Consider the following 12,165-nt stretch of genomic DNA (forward strand, 5'->3'; position numbering starts at 1 on the left):
CCGCGTGAGACGACGCTTCATCCAGTCCCAAACATGCTCAATGGGGGACAGATCCGGAGATCTTGCTGGCCAGGGTAGTTGACTTACACCTTCTAGAGCACGTTGGGTGGCACGGGATACATGCGGACGTGCATTGTCCTGTTGGAACAGCAAGTTCCCTTGCCGGTCTAGGAATGGTAGAACGATGGGTTCGATGACGGTTTGGATGTACCGTGCACTATTCAGTGTCCCCTCGACGATCACCAGTGGTGTACGGCCAGTGTAGGAGATCGCTCCCCACACCATGATGCCGGGTGTTGGCCCTGTGTGCCTCGGTCGTATGCAGTCCTGATTGTGGCGCTCACCTGCACGGCGCCAAACACGCATACGATCATCATTGGCACCAAGGCAGAAGCGACTCTCATCGCTGAAGACGACACGTCTCCATTCGTCCCTCCATTCACGCCTGTCGCGACACCACTGGAGGCGGGCTGCACGATGTTGGGGCGTGAGCGGAAGACGGCCTAACGGTGTGCGGGACCGTAGCCCAGCTTCATGGAGACGGTTGCGAATGGTCCTCGCCGATACCCCAGGAGCAACAGTGTCCCTAATTTGCTGGGAAGTGGCGGTGCGGTCCCCTACGGCACTGCGTAGGATCCTACGGTCTTGGCGTGCATCCGTGCGTCGCTGCGGTCCGGTCCCAGGTCGACGGGCACGTGCACCTTCCGCCGACCGCTGGCGACAACATCGATGTACTGTGGAGACCTCACGCCCCACGTGTTGAGCAATTCGGCGGTACGTCCACCCGGCCTCCCGCATGCCCACTATACGCCCTCGCTCAAAGTCCGTCAACTGCACATACGGTTCACGTCCACGCTGTCGCGGCATGCTACCAGTGTTAAAGACTGCGATGGAGCTCCGTATGCCACGGCAAACTGGCTGACACTGACGGCGGCGGTGCACAAATGCTGCGCAGCTAGCGCCATTCGACGGCCAACACCGCGGTTCTTGGTGTGTCCGCTGTGCCGTGCGTGTGATCATTGCTTGTACAGCCCTCTCGCAGTGTCCGGAGCAAGTATGGTGGGTCTGACACACCGGTGTCAATGTGTTCTTTTTCCATTTCCAGGAGTGTAGAATACACGGGCAGTGCCAGGTTTGTCGCTAGTAAAAGTAATAGTAGTAGTAGTGATAGTAATAATTGGCCTCTACTGCTACATATACTATATTTTCTAGTGTTCTAACTCCTCTGCTTCGCCCGAAAAGACTATACATACATAGAAGCACTCACAAGTACATGGCAGATTCTACTGTAAGATGGTAGCGAGTACATTCAATATATCATATGTTAGGAATTCTTTCCGTTAAGTATGAATCTTGGCAACGGCCTTGCCGCTGTGGATACACCGGTTCCCTTGAGATCACCGAAGTTAAGCGCTGTCGGGCGTGGTCTGCACTTGGATGGGTGACCATCCAGGCCGCCATGCGCCGTTGCCATTTGTCGGGGTGCACTCAGCCTCGTGATACCAATTGAGGAGCTACTCGACCGAATAGCAGCGGCTTCGGTCAAGAATACCATCATAACGACTGGGAGAGCAGTGTGCTGACCCAACGCCCCTCCTATCCGCATCCTCACCTGAGGATGACACGGCGGTCGGATGGTCCCAGTAGGCCACTCGTGGCCTGGAGAGGGAGTGCTATGTATGAATCTTAAATGCATAGTTGCTTGCCGTCATTAGACTTATCTTGTCATCACGGCCCCCACGAGTACGATACACTGTAAGCTGTGATATATTTCTAGATTGTTCCTAAAGTACAATTAAAAATGTAAAAAAAAAAAAAAAATGTAGGAAACGCTGTTCGTGGCTAACCGTCATGCAAAGACTGGTGCGATCATACCTAGCGAGTACAGGCACTCAGTCGCAAGTTGAATTTAAGGGGGGGGGGGATACGACTCGTTAACGTCTTGCAGAGCCAGCCTACCAAAAGGCGCTTTGCTTGTCTCCGCGGTGACATTGTGGTGTGTTGAAATGCCCACTCGTCTCTCCCCCTATACTGCAAGCCTCCCCCATGCACACACAGAGACGGCGGTAAATCTCGACAAACAGCGCCTCGAGACACACACACACTTTTAATCTTAAAGCACGCCTCCCCCCCCTCCTCCCTCCCTCCCCTACCCGCAGCCGCCCCTTTGTTATTTGTTTTCCGCAGATCTCGGGCGCCGCTTAACTCGCCTTGTCGCGGCTTTCTGTGTGCGGCCTGGCTGCGTTTCTTTGTCTCATTTCTGCGAGCGTCCCCGGCGCGGTTTTAGCGCGCTGGCGCGCCTTTCGTGTTTGCGGGTAAACTTCCCCGCGCCGGCGTTTCGCCTCAAGCCTGCCGTCGTCAGGAATCCCGCGTCCTCCCCTCCTCTGTGCTGTCCCGCGCCCCCGCGGCCGTGTAAAGGGGCTCTGCCGGTCTCGCCGGATGCAGGCGCGAGCTGCGATGAGGTTTCTACACCTAAGACTGCCGCCCATTAAAACTATAGCGCCACTGACGCCTGCAGCAGACGTCAGGCTAGAGTGAGCACGTGCTTGGATACACGATTGTTGTCCAGAAATGGAAACCACCATGAAAACGAGAAACGTTTTATTTGCAACAGTTAGGTAGACCTTCCACCTACTTCTCTACATAGTCGCCGCTACAACTTCGAGTTCTGTCGTAGTGTTCTATCAACTTTGAAATATCCTCGTCGTAAAAAGCAGCCGCCTGTGCTTTCGGCCAGTTATCTGCACCGGTCTGCAGCTCTGGAAAAATATTGTATTGAAACTTCCTGGCAGATTAAAACTGTGTGCCGGACCGAGACTGGAACTCGGGACCTTTGCCTTTTGTCTTCATAGCCAGCGGTTCTGGTGAGAAGAGATGAGACTCAAGCCGACCCAATTACGACGTTTTTTAAATTCCCGATTCTCGCGCAATTTGTCTGCTGCTGATGTGCGGATTAGCCGCGACAGCAGCTAAAACACCTACTTGGCCATCGTAATTTGTTGCAGGTCGTGGTTGACGTTTCACATGAGGCTGAACACTTCCTGTTTCCGTAAATAACGTAACTATAACGTAACTATCCGGCGAACGGATGATGTCTTCCAGCATACCGAGCAGCATACGTAGCACACGCCCGTTGGGTATTTTGATCACAATAGCCATACATCAACACGATATCGACCTTTTCCGCAAATGATGAACGGTCCATTTTAACACGGGTAATGTATCACGAAGCAAATACCGTCCGCACTGGCGGAATGTTACGTGATACCACGTACTCATACGTTTGTGACTATTACAGCGCCATCTATCTCAAAGCCAAAAAAGTGGTCCAACCAAAACATTCATATTTCATTACGTACTACACGAATGTGTAATAAAAAAATGGGGGTTCCTATTTCATTAAACGCAGTTGATATCAGTTTGAGCTATGGCAGCGCCATCTAGTGGGCCAACCATAGCGCCATCTGGTTTCCCCCTTCAAGCTAGACGAGTTTCGTTCTTTGTAGTTTTTTCGTTTGGCGCTTATTTCGTGAGATACCGGGTGTACTGGTATAAAATGAGCGTATTTTTGTGAAAATGAAACACTAATTTTGAATTCAAAAGTAAAAATATTTTATTCAAAGTACTAACCATTGCTTTCTATACATTTTGACCACCTTTCTGGCAATTTGTGGACACCACGCCAATAGAAATGTTCGTCTTTTGAAGCAAACCAATCAGACACCCAATTTTCGAGTTCTTCGTAGGAATCGAAGTGTTCCTCAGCCAGTGCGTGTCCTATTGATCAAAACAAATAGTAGTCGGAAGGGGCCAAGTCTGGTGAATACGGCGGGTGGGGTAGCAGCTGTCAGCCAAGTGTTTTGATTGTATCCTAAACCAGTTTTGCTTTGTGTGCAGGTACACTGTCGTGTAAAAAAATTACTTTGGCATGTCTTCCGGCCCATTCTGGTCTTTTTTCGATCAATGCATAGTTCAAATTGATCATTTGTTGTCTGCAGCGATTAGTATTCACAGTTTCACCGGGTTTTAGAAGCTCATGATACACCACACCTTTCTGATCCCACCAAACCCAGAGGCATTGTCTTCTTGCCGAATCGATCTGGTTTTGCAGTCGATGTTGATGGTTGACCCGGATTAACCCATGATATTTACCGTTTAGGATTCTTAAAATAAATCCATTTTTCATCGCCAGTAACAATTCGATGCAAAATTGATTTTGTTTCACTTCATTGAAGCAATATTTGACAGATGGTTTTTCGGTTTTCCATCTGTCTTTCATTCAATTCATGTGGCACCCATTTTCCACACTTTTGGATCTTTCCCATAGCTTTCAAACGGTCAGAAATTGTTTGTTGTGCAACAGTTAGCATTGCTGCCATTTGCGTCTGACTCAAAGTATCATCTTCAATCAACATTGCTTGCAATTCGGCGTCTTCGAATTTTTTTGGTGGTCTTCGACGTTCGCATGTCTTACATCAAAATCATTGTTTCTGAAACGTTGAAACCATCTTTTGCATGTTGCTTCTGATAGAGCATGATCACCATATGCCTCGTCAAGCATTCGACGCGACTCTGGAGCACTTTTTTCAAATGCAACAAAAAATTGCTTTCCGCAAATCATCACTTTCTGCTACAAAATTCGACATTGTTAACGCGATGAAAACATATGTTTGTTCCATGACTTGATGTATACTAAATATCTTTGACAGATGTCATACCAACCAAACAAAAAAAATGAAGGCTCGTTCACAACAAATGTTCCCTATCGACACATTTGTATCTTAATACTCATTTCGTACCGGTACACCTGGTATTTGGCCCGGTCACTATCAATGGACCACCCTGTAGATAGTTTCAAAAGCCGATCGCACCGCTGGGGACCACGTCTTGTTAGACAGTGTAATGGTACTTGAATTACGTAACCATTATGGTACCTCACCTGAACCTCTCGATACCAGTATTATTCTACTGTGCTTCTGTTAACTACTTAACATATTTCTGAGACAATATTCAGATTTGATTTCATTTGTGATACATCGATGTGTTTATATTGCAATGATATTCTTATGTGTATTGTTTCTTTTGTCACCATGAACTTTGACGTAGTTGTAACTCTGATCTTTTGGGTGCGTAAGCGATTATTAGTTAGTTGTTGAGTTGTTAGAGAGTCGGACCTTGAAAAAGTCAAGTGTTGGACATCATGTTGGAAAGACGCATAACGTAGTCCGCTTATAAAATGTGAACTTTAACAGCGACTGTGAGAGAGATGTTTTCAAGTATGTTTTGTATTGTGAAGTGATGTTTTGTGTTTACGTGATATTGCAATAAAAGCAATTAAAAGGAAGTGTAACTCAATTTCGGAGTGCTGATTGCTTTTTTTTACATCGCCATTGTCCAGCAAAAGTGTAATCTTCAAGGATGGTTTGTGAAGCGCATCTACAAAACTTTTGACTATAGCACGATAAAACCTAGGCCTCTTTGCATCCGAGCTTGGAATCATAACCACCTAGATTTTCGACGATTGAGCCATGATAATACAACGAAACCAGCGTGGGAAACACAAAAAGATGAGTGGCTAGTTTTTTTTATTATTACATGAAATGACGTTATTAACTGTGCTCTAATGACACCTACCACATAATATGACTGTTGTTGCCCGAAAATGCAGTATTTCGCAGCGTGAGCAACACCACAATCGTTATTAAAATTTTGACCTTTGTTGTGGTAGGGTTGTTAGAACAGTAACGTCGTGTGTTCAAACAAATTTCGGGCTTGCAGCCGGTCGTCGTTCAATACTTCGCACGATATTTCAACTGGGCACCTGCCACCCATCTTTATGTAAGCCGTCGCAATATATATCGTACTGTAAGTATTCTGCGCATGCGTCGAAAACTTGATAGTTGAACCACACTGCCCGCCGGCAGCGTCCTCGCTGGTGGCTTTGTTCAGGCACGCTCTTTCCTCAACTTATTTTATGTTTAATCAAGAATATTTTGAACAGACTGACGGTGTCGCCATGGGTACCCCTGTCTCCTTTGGTGGCCAACCTTTTTATGGAGGATTTTGAAGAGAGAGCGCTTTAATCAGCTGCCCTGAAGCCAACAGTTTTTTGGCGGTATGTGGATGACACTTTCATAGCGTGGCCTCATGGAGAAGATAAATTAATGGAGTTTCTACATCACCTCAACTCCATTCATAGCAACATCCTGTTCACCATGGAAATAGAGAAAGATGGTTGTTTGCCTTTCTTGGATGTCCTGGTTCGAAGGAAGAACGATGGTTCTCTAGGGCATACTCATACTGATTTGTACCTGCAAGCTTCGAGTTGCCATCACCCATCGCAAACCATGAGTTTGCTTAAAACACTTGTTCATTGAGCTCATACTGTCTCAGATCTAGATAGCTTACCTCAAGAACTCGCCCATCTAAAGACAGTATTCAGCGAAAATGGGTATTCCATCCGGCAGATTAACAGGGCACGAACAGTTAAAACTAAGAAGCAGGAAGTGAATAAAGAGGAGAACATGCCGGAACAATCTTTAGCTTTTCTTCCTTTCGTTGTCAACACTTCGTTTAAAATAGCAAGAATCCTCCGAAAATTTCAGGTAAAAGTGATTTTCCGCCCACCATCGAAGATTGCGGACCTTGTGGGATCAGTTGAGGACAATCTGTTACTACGAAAGGCCGGAATTTACAAGATACCGTGCCAATGTGGTATGGCTTACATAGGTCAAACCACACGCACCGCGAAAGAACGTTGCACTGAACATCAACGTTAAACCCGCCTTTTGCAGCCAAGCAAGTCCGCTATTGCTGAACATTCTATTTCTACTGGACATTCAATGGAGTATGAGAAAACAATGATTTTGTCCACAGCAACGTCCTTCTGGGGCTCCATTATTAAAGAATCCGTAGAAATACGACTGGCGGAAAATCTGTTAAACCGTGACAGCGGCTACCAGCTGGACAGTGCATGGAATCCCATCATCTCCACGATTTGCTCAAATCGAAGACGACAGAGTGCGTCGACGGCCGTGGCAAACAGCAACGCAGAGGGCGACTGAGTTCCGCTATTCCACCAGCGAGGGCGCTGCCGGCGGGCAGTGTGGTTCAACTATCAAGTTTTCGACGCATGCGCAGAATAGTTACAGTACGCTATATACAGGGTTATTACAAATGATTGAAGCGATTTTACAGCTCTACAATAACTTTATTATTTGAGATATTTTCACAATGCTTTGCACACACATACAAAAACTCAAAAAGTTTTTTTAGGCATTCACAAATGTTCGATATGAGCCCCTTTAGTGATTCGGCAGACATCAAGCCGATAATGAAGTTCCTCCCACACTCGGCGCAGCATGTCCCCATCAATGAGTTCGAAAGCATCGTTGATGCGAGCTCGCAGTTCTGGCACGTTTCTTGGTAGAGGAGGTTTAAACACAGAATCTTTCACATAACCCCACAGAAAGAAATGGCATGGGGTTAAGTCGGGAGAGCGTGGAGGCCGTGACATGAATTGCTGATCATGATCTCCACCACGACCGATCCATCGGTTTTCCAATCTCCTGTTTAAGAAATGCCGAACATCATGATGGAAGTGCGGTGGAGCACCATCCTGTTGAAAGATGAAGTCGGCGCTGTCGGCCTCCAGTTGTGGCATGAGCCAATTTTCCAGCATGTCCAGATACACGTGTCCTGTAACGTTTTTTTCGCAGAAGAAAAAGGGGCCGTAAACTTTAAACCGTGAGATTGCACAAAACACATTAACTTTTGGTGAATTGCGAATTTGCTGCACGAATGCGTGAGGATTCTCTACCGCCCAGTTTCGCACATTGCGTCTGTTCACTTCACCATTAAGAAAAAATGTTGCTTCATCACTGAAAACAAGTTTCGCACTGAACGCATCCTCTTCCATGAGCTGTTGCAACCGCGCCGAAAATTCAAAGCGTTTGACTTTGTCATCGGGTGTCAGGGCTTGTAGCAATTGTAAACGGTAAGGCTTCTGCTTTAGCCTTTTCCGTAAGATTTACCAAACCGTCGGCTGTGGTACGTTTAGCTCCCTGCTTGCTTTATTCGTCGACTTCCGCGGGCTACGCGTGAAACTTGCCCGCACGCGTTCAACCGTTTCTTCGCTCACTGCAGGCCGACCCGTTTATTTCCCCTTACAGAGGCATCCAGAAGCTTTAAACTGCGCATACCATCGCCGAATGGAGTTAGCAGTTGGTGGATCTTTGTCGAACTTCGTCCTGAAGTGTTGTTGCACTGTTATGACAGACTGATGTGAGTGCATTTCAAGCACGATATACGCCTTCTCGGCTCCTGTCGCCGTTTTGTCTCACTGCTAGTGATGGGGAGCTCGTGAATGAGTGGTTCAAATGAACGCTTCACTCCAGTGAAGTGTGAACTAACCACTCAATTTCAATGAACTGATACTTCAAACTCTTCACAGATAGCACACTCCACACTTTTTTCTAGGTCACTCACTCTCTTCCCCTCTCCTACTACATCGGCGCTACGTCATTCATCCTCCCTTCGCTTGAGTCCTCCCTCTACTGCCTGTCGACGAATCGCGCGGTGTTTGTGGTGAGCGATAGGCTTAGGAGCGGTTGTGGCGGTGAGGGGTGAGGGGAAGGCAGCGTCAGCTGCTTCCTGCAGTGCTGGCATCATTACCCGTGACTGTTTGTGCAGTTAAACTTGGCGTCCACGGGTAGCTTGCCGTTGGCAGCGCTTGCAGACAAATGAATATTAAAGATACAAACGAAGAGGCTGGCTGTATGAGCACGCACAGCTAACATGAAAATAAAAGGTTTGTTAATAACACTGAAAGAGGGGTTTTACTTGAAATCGTACCAATGACTACAGGTGACAGTTTACGTTTTGAATGTGGAGGGTTATTATTCTCAACAAAAATAAAATGTGCAGGAAAACTTCTGAATAATTACTTAACGTAGGTATGTAGACTTTGTGACAGTGGTAAACATACTCATTCTATTTTGGATTAAATTTTAAAAGGAAAATAAAATTGGACTGCATTTCGTCGGAAGCCCTAGTTCTCAGTCCATGAATACAACAAATAATGTTTCACTTGGCAGATAAAGACTTTTTTGGGCGCTTCATGAAAAAATGTCGAGCAAGATTAAATGTAATACCTTCTTTATATGTGACAGGCTTCTCTGTTTATCTTTCCTTTGTCCCCTTCGACCATGCTATATTTAAGTTAACTCAGACGCTGTAAGAGCGTAAAACGTTGCGTGGACGTTACTTCATAGTTCGGCCATCTGTTGGTAAAATTATGAAGTATTACGAAGCTTTATTGTACGAGCGAGGCGAAGCGAGCGTAGCCGCGGCTGAGCGGCGAACTGGGCAACTTCGCCAGGCTTCCGTACTTCATGAATGAACTACTTCATTTGAACGCTTCACGGCAAAGAGTGAAACGAATGAAGTAGTTCACGGGAATGAACGAGTTCGACCCATGTCTACTCACTGCGCTCTCGAGCGCTCTGGCGGCAGAAACCTGAAGTGCGGCTTCAGCCGAACAAAACTTTTTCTACGTATCTGTAGTGTGTCGTGACCATATGTCAATGAATGGTGCTACAGTGAATTTATGAAATCGCTTCAATCATTTGTAATAGCCCTGTATTGCGGAACGGAGGACGTTTTCGCCAGTCTGCGACGGCTCACCTGAAGATGACTGGCAGGTGCCCAGTTGAAATATCGTTCGAAGTATTGAACGACGACCGGCAGCAAGCCCGAAATTTGATTGAACAGTCAATTCGCCGGGAAAATTTTAAAATTCACAGTAACGTCGTGTGTCTATTTGCGAGCGGCGGTGTGACGGTCGTGTTTGCTCTTCTGTTGCAGGTAAGTCGCGGCGGCTGGTCGGATGTTGCGGAAGCCCGGCGCACAGTGTGGCAGCCGGAGTTCTCACAGGGGCGGCGGGCGCCTTTGTCCCGCGCCTGGGCGAGGCCCGTCCCTGGAACGGGGTTACACTTTTCCTCTTCGCGCAGTGCTGCCTGCCTTGAGACTGCTTCGCAGCGCGCACGCTCGACGCCGACAGCGCAAATTGCATTCATTTGGCGGCGCTGCGGCACCGCTGCTGCCGCGCCGTTCACCCGCCAGCTTCCTGTGTCTCCCAGAGTGTTCAGACTCAAAGGAGAGCTGCGCGCACATCCAGCTCGCCGCTCCTGCTACACCTGTCTATACTCCACAGTCCACGGTGTGGGACGGAGTGTCCCTCGTGTACCATCATTACTTGTCTCCTCTCATGTTCCAGTCTTGAGCGTCGACTGGAATGACCGGCTGGTGGCAGATACCAGTGTGAATGTGTATCTCCCCAGTTTTACCTTCATGGTCTTTTCTCTGCATACAGGGTGATTTTTTTTCCACCGTGTACAAACTGTAGGGACTGATCGGTGACAAGATACGGAACGAAAAAGGTCAAGTGAACTTCTGTCCAAAAATACGTCTGAAACGCCCGCTAAACCCGCTGGGCAGAGCAGGTCATTAGGATTGTGGAAAGGGCCAAATAAGGTGGCGGTCAGTTTCACTTGGATACACCGGTTCCCGTGAGATCACCGAAGTTAAGCGCTGTCGGACGTGGTCGGCACTTGGAGGGGTGACCATCCAGGCCGCCATGCGCTGTTGCCATTTTTCGGGGTGCACTCAGCCTCGTGATGCCAATTGAGGAGCTACTCGACCGAATAGTAGCGGCTTCGGTCAAGAATACCATCATAACGACCGGGAGAACTGTGGTGTCACCGCCAGACACCACACTTGCTAGGTGGTAGCTTAAATCGGCCGCGGTCCATTTAGTACATGTCGGACCCGCGTGTCGCCACTGTGTGATCGCAGACCGAGCGCGACCACAAGGCAGGTCTCGAGTTACGGAATAGCACTCGCCCCAGTTGTACGACGACTTTGCTAGCGACTACACTCTCTCATTTGCCGAGAGACTGTTAGAATAGCCTTCAGCTAAGTCCATGGCTACGACCTAGCAAGGCACCATTAGCCTTACATAGTTTGATAGCTATCGTATGAAATGTCTCATAAAGAATGCTGTATTCATCAAAGAATAAAAGATAAGTATTCGAGGATCTGCATACTTTTCTTATGAGAATTCACTACTTATCCTGTTCCAGAATTCACGCCCGTCTGCCTTAGATAGCGGGCATTTAGGCCGGCTCTATCTACAAGGTGTTGGCACATTTACCAACACATCAAGAACTGTGTGCTGACTCCACGCCCCTCCTATCCGCATCCTCCACTGAGGACGACACGGCGGTCGGATGGTCCCGGTAGGCCACTCGAGGCCTCCGGGGTGGGTGGCGGGATTCATTAACGTTCCCTTAGATGAGGCAGCTGGTGGGCCCATATATATATATATATATCACAGCTAGACTGAAAGCCTCGAGGCAAAAGTGGATAGAACAAACATATACAAGGTGCAATACAAACGGCTGAAGGCCACAATTACATTTCAAAATTTTAAAATATAATACCATTATCTTTTAAGGCAGAAGGCCGCAGTGTTTTCGTTTAAGGGGAAATTTTGAGAATAAGGCTTTAAGCGGCTGAAGGCCCACAGTTGATTTTCCAAAAATTCAAAATACCTTGAACCTTTAAGTGGCTGACAGTGCACTAAATGAGAAGATAGCACAACAACAGTTAACGTTCAGCAAAATACCCACTTACCAGAATTCAAACATAAAACACAATAATTTTTTTTTATAGCATTGATTATAATAGATTACCAACAGACAATTAAACACCCATGGACAACGACGGCACTCAGACGCCTCAGGGGTGGGTGGGGTGGGGGGGGGGCTGCCTTCGATTCATTAACGTTCCCTTAGATGAGGCAGCTGGTGGGCCCAACCACACTTCATTCGTCGGAAACCCAACCAAGAGAGAGTCACAGACCGACCGACCAAACGACCTGCTTGCCACCAATCGGTACATGACAACTAAAACACAAAAGCTACGAACGTGATTATCCACAGTGACATACGTCATATGTAGCTGTCAAAACTACACGCCGCGTTGGACAGCGATAACAGGTGAGGAAAGGACACTGCCTGAAATTACATTAGTGACCAGGGCAGGTAAACGGAACACTAACGGCCACAAGGCAGAAAATTCCGCTGGTGCTCTTGAATTTGAAAT

General features: G+C 47.4%; 1 protein-coding gene and 1 pseudogene across 2 annotated transcripts in view; both read left to right on the forward strand.

The window, feature by feature from the left end:
- The window catches only part of LOC126428102 (disintegrin and metalloproteinase domain-containing protein 10), a 561,823-nt gene that overhangs the window by 349,815 nt on the left and 199,843 nt on the right, over positions 1 to 12,165 (forward strand). The gene's annotated exons all lie outside the window — the stretch shown is intronic.
- Positions 1,356 to 1,473, forward strand: LOC126428489 (5S ribosomal RNA; annotated as a pseudogene).

The sequence above is a fragment of the Schistocerca serialis genome, chromosome 12 (assembly GCF_023864345.2).
Source record: "Schistocerca serialis cubense isolate TAMUIC-IGC-003099 chromosome 12, iqSchSeri2.2, whole genome shotgun sequence".
In the NCBI taxonomy this organism is placed as follows: Eukaryota; Metazoa; Arthropoda; class Insecta; order Orthoptera; family Acrididae; genus Schistocerca; species Schistocerca serialis.